A 6598-nucleotide genomic window follows, 5' to 3' on the forward strand; every position below is an offset into this window, starting at 1 on the left:
CACATATTGATGAACCGAATAGTTTCAGGCATTAACTTTGTGGAAAGTTTCCATATTGGAGAGAAACTGAGACTAACAATAGTGATTTCCAAATGACACGTTTAACTAATTACATGTTGCTATAGCCTTTGCATTTTCGTTTACTAGAGGTAATCAAAGTGTTTCGATAGATGGACTGTTACAGTCTCAAAACACGAACTACCTCAGACCCTTCTGTGAATGAAGTGACACTGATCATAAATCACAAGACTTTTACAAAAAATATCGCATTTTTATCTCTGCAATTCTGCTTCAGCTTTGCATACTATTTCTATTAGTTGAAGTAATTTCTATTAGATTTATGCTAATGCTGGTGCTTTTGAGTGACAGTCTCTCTGGTTAGATTGGACCGCAGTTTCACCATTTTTAAAACTATTCTTCAAGTGGAAACTAATGCCAGCCATTTGTGAGATCCAGCGAGAAACCAAAATAGTTAAGGGATCGTCAACACGTTAATGCGTGAAGGTAATGAGTGGCCATGCCTATTTTTAGCCACACGGATATCACAAAAAGTTTGGAACGAAAAGATTGTGGAGTGAGGCAGCACATATAATTTAGCCACGATCTTATTGTGGCATGCAGTGTAACTAATTTTGGGTCACTTGTGGAAAGAGTGCAAGAATATGAAATCAGTACCTTATAAGAGCCCGAAATTGATGAAGGGTAAGACAATATGGCATTTAGTTATGTGTTAGACATAGATAAAGGGACTCATGCTTGTTTAAAACTAAATTTAGCGTAAATATGACAATTTATCTAAAAGCATAGGAAGTTATTGATGCGTTCGGCGACAGCTCTACGTAACTATGCGTTTTATAAAAATAATTATCGGTAACCTACTGTTCTATGCCATTTTTCAAGCTACTAGAAACAGTGCAACATATTTTAGGGTATATTTAATGAGGATATCCCCTGCAATTGGTTGGAATGGAAATACCTCAGCGTTTGAATAGTTACCAAAGGGTATTCCGGCTGATTTACGATTCCCATTGTTCCAGATTGCCCAATCGGATCACTCGACATGCCTTTCAACGGAAGCGACGGAGAATAACCGAGTTGGGATCTCAATTGAAACCCCCATTTCTGCGGGGCAAAAAGAGGCTAGTTAGTGAGGTATTTATTCCGGGAATGAAACGAAAATTCCCATATGTATTCAGGTCAACGTTTCTTGAATTCTCCATCTAATTTTTGATCGGTATTTTCAGATGCAAGAAGTTCAATCACCTCTTGAAGCTAGTGCGGCGACCTCGAAGGGAGCTTAGGGGAAGGATCGTTATATTTTGTGTGACCTGGCCGGTGGTTGGTGTTTGAAGTGGAGGGCGCGTCGTTCGGGTGAGTATCGAACTCGGCCGCCAACCCCCCAAGGTCAAGGATTCGAATCTGCTTTCAGGCATTTATGTCGCAGATGATTACTATCATGGCATGCATCATTTAAAAGCTGAGTCCATGTGGTTTACTATGGCCCAAGTCTATGAAAAACATTGAAAATTCGTTTCCCGCAACCTCCGCTACGAATCCCATCCCCGCGGTCGATGAATTTGGGAAACGCGAAAGAGGCTCTTCTTCTGTGGGGGGGGGGGGGGGGTTAGGAAATCGAGACGCTATCTCCCTCCCCTCCTTTTCAAAGTGGCATTCACTGGCCGACTTCAACTTCTCCGACCCAATTCATGACCCAACAGGTGAATTACCTATTGGAGATGAAATAATGATGGCTTCGTATTTCCTATGGTAACATTATTTCAAAGTAATAGTAATGCAATGGCAGCATTATTTCCGAACTCTATAAAACTTGTTTGCACTAAATGTATTTGCTGTACTTTCATTATTTAGGAATTAGAAGTTTATATTCGCGTTTGAAATAGGTATATCAACTCTTCCGATTCTTCATTTCGTCCCTCATGTTCTCCATCTTTCCTCGCCGCAATTCGTTAGTATTCTCAACTCTAATCTCTATTTTCAGCCGCCCACCTCTCTGTAGGTGCAAACGTATGTGTGTTCTTCTTTTAAAATTGATTTCTCACCTCCGGACTCACTTATTCGAATTCAATATTGCCTATGACCACGGGATGGTTGGATGGAGGGGCAGGCAAGCCTAATAAGCTAACAGTTGCCATCATGGCGTTGTGCCGTTTTAAAATACATCTTCTAGCCAGAGTTCATGCTGGCCATTGATTTTTCTTGGAACTGCGACCCGAATCGAATTCTTATAATTTAGTATACGCAGGTTACATATTTCTTGCGTTAGAAATTGCGCCTTTGTGCGTCAACGAATTATGAGAATCTGGCTTTAAATGGAAGAAACATTTTTATTCTCCTCGTCGGTAGCTTTTCTTTTTCCCTTCTCGGCTCGTTTTTGCCTCTTCATTGCTCTAGAAATTATGCTCCGACGTTTACATTCTCATTTGCAGTGATCGATCTCAATTGAAATTTTAGCTTTTGAAGCTAAGTTTGGAGGAAAACATTTTTCAAATGAAAACTCTACTGAGGAAGCTATTATGTTGGCACCAATGTCATCACATTCTGCTGTGTCCTAAATCATTCTTCAAGAGTGGGAATACGTAATCGCATTCTCAATGATAAATAGAAAACGTTCAAAGTTCTAGAAATGAATGAAATAATTTTTAGCATTGCTCTCAGTCATTTTAAATTGATATTTCAATTTAGCTCAGGTGTCGTGTGATTGATACAATCGCATTTTATACTTTAAAAATTCTTAACGAAGAATCAAAATACCTGTATAATATTGCTCCTAAATTTGGTTTCCATTGTAGGTTTTTTTGGTAGGCCCTTTTCTTTTTTTCTTATTCGCTGAGATAATCTAAAAAACCGCCTGTTTATCGCGTACAGAGATAAGTGTATGGTCATTCTCGACTCGGGATAAGAAATAGGAACAATGAACTCTTACGGCTGAAGACATCGATCAACTTCCGCAACATACTCTCAGCAAAGTACTGCACGTGTTAACGTTTGAGTGCATTGCCGATTTTTTAATGGTATATTTGCGCCGCTGATTCCAGTATTGCAAAGCTGTGGACGTTCTTCGGTTCCTTTTAGGTCAAATACTATGGAAAATACTGGAGAAAATGGAACCTATCCCTCAAATCGCCTATGCTCAAAGGAAGGAGAGGTGTGATTTCCGCCTTGTCTCGAGGAAACATGATACGATCCCTAAATGTCCCTAATATCGTGTCTTAGGGAAACCTATTCCCATGAAAGCAGGAACATAAGATTATTTTCGGACGACACGATTATGTGCGCGTAGAGGAATAATACTCAACGAAGTAAGGCTTCCTCGCACTTGATTTGGATTAAATTCCCAATCGACCAAATATTTTCGGGTTTCAATAATGACCATGAGTTTCATGTTTCATTTCTCATGTTTCATTAGTTTTTCGGGTTGCTTGCGATAAAGCAGGAACAACATGAGTATCTTTAATCTTTTCTTCGAATAATAGTGCAGTTTTCAAGCTTACAAGTCACATCTTTTGTATATTAGTTTAAAAAAATTATAATCGACGGAAATTAACGTTTTCTATGTCAATTCTCCAAATTTAAGATTTCTTCGGGAATCGTTGTTTGCAGATCGATTTAGCTTGCCAATTGAGCCTCATAACTATGTGAGAGAGACATTTTTTATAAAATCCGTATGATCTACATGTAGATGGAAAGTTTGCAGAGGATGGGAGATATTGGTGCGGCAGCAAGGTTAAATCTCTTGAGGGTAGTGAGAAGGAAAGATTGTGCTAACAGTAAGAGATAAGGCGGGTAAGATAATAGTTGACGCCGGAAAGATCCAAGAGAGATGGAAGGAATGTATAGAAGAACTGTATAGTAAAGAACTTAGACCAACAAAGTTAGACATAGAAAAGGAACATGACGTGGAGGAAGATGCATAGGTCCATGCATACTCGACGATGAGATAGGAAGGGCATTAAGGGAGATGGAACTAAATAAGCCCGTGGGGGTGGACAGCATTCCTGTGGAACTACTGAAATGTTTAGGAAAATGGGGGAGGAAGATACTATATGGACTCATTCCCAGTATTTATGAGGAAAGAATCTGGCTGGAAGACTTTGTGAGATCAGTTTTAGTTCCGATTCCAAAAAAGATAAGGCTACATCTTGTGAGGACTACAGGACAATAAGTTTGATATCCCCCGCAGCTAAAGTGGTTCTCAGGATCATCAACAAAGGGCAAATGATTACTTAGGGGATGATCAATTTGGGTTTAGGCAGGGGAGAGGTACGTGTGATGCCATTGCAATGATGAGATCACTAATCAAGACGAATATAGAATACAATCAGGACGCATTTGCTTGTTCCATAGATTTCGAAAAGGCGTTTATAGAGTGAACTGGGAAAAACTAATGAATATATTGTAGAAAATAGGAATAGATTGGAGGGAAAGGAGGCTAATCCGCAACCTTTTTATGTCTCAGACTGCTCAAGTGCGAGGGGGGACGTAGAGAGTCCGGTTGGGCAGTGTTAGGAAGAGTTGTAAGGCAGGGCTGACCGTTATCACCGTTGCTGTTCAACGTGTATGCAGAGGAAATGATTAAAGAGGCATGGGAAGAAATGGAGATTGGGATTAAAGTCAGCAGGGAATTCGTAATATCAGTTAGGTTTGCTGATGACCAAGCTCTGATTTGTCAGTCAGCCAAGGGGCTGCAAGCATTGCTGAGTAAATCGTACATTCAGTGCGACAGATATAATATCATCAAATCAATATCAAAGGTTATGCGATTTTCCAGAAAGAGATAGGCTAAACTTAATATTAAGGTGGAGGGTAAAAACTAGATCCGGTGGAACAGTTTACACATCTCGGAAGTGTTTTGGACCCACACGGTCAAAGCAGTAGGGGCGTTCGGAGAAGAACGGCGCTAGACAAAGAGGCTTTACAAGGAGGAGGGAATTTGATGACAGGAACGTGGAGTAAAGATGTTAAGAAAAGGGTCATCAAAACTTTTATGTGGAGCGTAGTGATGTATGGCGTGGAAACATGGTCCTAGAAGCAGGATGATAGGTCAGTCATAAAATTGGAGGCTTTTGAATAATTGTGAGTGTGGAGAAGGATGGAGAAGGTGAAATGGCCCGAATTGAAAACAAAAGGAAGTGGTGGGCAAGGAGGGTGGTGTGTTGGCAGAAATCCTATGGAGTCAGGAAAAATGGATGAAGAGCGTATTGATCGGCAGTAGGACGTTGAAGACTGTGATAGAGGGCAGAATGTTTGGCAAACGAGGAAAGGGCAGGAATAGAATGGGGATGTTCGACGGTATGAAAGGTGGAAAGAAGTATGAGAGATGATAATGCACAACTCATTTTGAAAGTCCAAGCGCACAATTGCTCTGGGCATCAGAATGCCGAAAATTGCAGGTGTGGCGGTCAAGCAGTGGAGGAAGTGTCTTGCTTAGGACTGCGAGCGATCGTTTCCTAGCCTTCGCGTGAGAAAACGCTCCGACAGACTTTTTGCTTCTTCTCAAAGCTCCACCTCATGCAATACGTTTCGAGAATTCCGGGGTCTTAAATTTTCAACCGAACCCTCGCGGCAAAGTCAGAAAGTTTGCTGCCCTAAGGTAAAGGAGAACTTTGCCTCACATTCCCAGCGATTCCATTCCGCTCTCCTGATTCCCTTGAAAGTGCAGAGAGGCGGCTGCACAGTTCGATGCAGAATACTGTTGCCGTGGATGTGTGTATCCCCTTAAAACTGTGACTCACGCCGTGCTTAACAATGCTTGATTTTGCCTGTCTCCCGGGCGCCCCCGCCCTCATCACCCGTGTCGAGAATCATCTGCAACTGGGGTGCGCGACGGGCTGCGTGTGAGTAGTAAAAGTCCGGGTTGGTTTAACCAGCGGGTTACGCCGAATGTCATGCGTTTATATTCAGTAATTCACAGAAGTCTATCCGTGGAAGGAGATCAATCGATATGGGGAAGAATCGTAATTTCTTTGTTCTTTGGGATTCAAATCAAAACCAAAGTAATGGAATACATTTTGTCATTGCGTGTGAGAGCAAAGCTCATTTTGCCTATTGATCACGCTGACTCGACGTATTTATGAGTATTCGGTGTCAAGAGTAACGTACATCACGTGATTAAGTAATTCTCATCACATCGCTGGCATTACTATTTTGATAATTCTGCAATGAGCACATTCATAGTCGATCCAATTTGATATTTGACGCATTCGTTATGGCTTCATCAATCACGTTGTCAAGTTTTGGTATTCTTTCTTGACTATGATATTTTGTGCGGAATCGAAGAACTGAGTATTCTGGAGGGTGCTGTCTGGTTGCGTCTTGCTAGGCGAGACTTATAAATCTAGCGGCGTTCAGTCTGAGTCTGCCCAAAACCTGCCATAAACGGTAGACTACTAAATGACAGTTTTGGTTGGGCGTGACATGGTGGCAATCCTTCATTATGAAAGAAGACACTTTGCTTTTCCACGAAGAATTTTTTTATTACGACTTAGGTTTCTTTACAGCGTAACATCTTCAGGATACCTGAATATGTTACGCTATTACGAAACCTAGGTCGTAATAAAAAAATTCTATGTGGAAAAGC

This window comes from Hetaerina americana, unplaced genomic scaffold, assembly GCF_022747635.1.
Source record: "Hetaerina americana unplaced genomic scaffold, ioHetAmer1.1.p SCAF_2, whole genome shotgun sequence".
In the NCBI taxonomy this organism is placed as follows: Eukaryota; Metazoa; Arthropoda; class Insecta; order Odonata; family Calopterygidae; genus Hetaerina; species Hetaerina americana.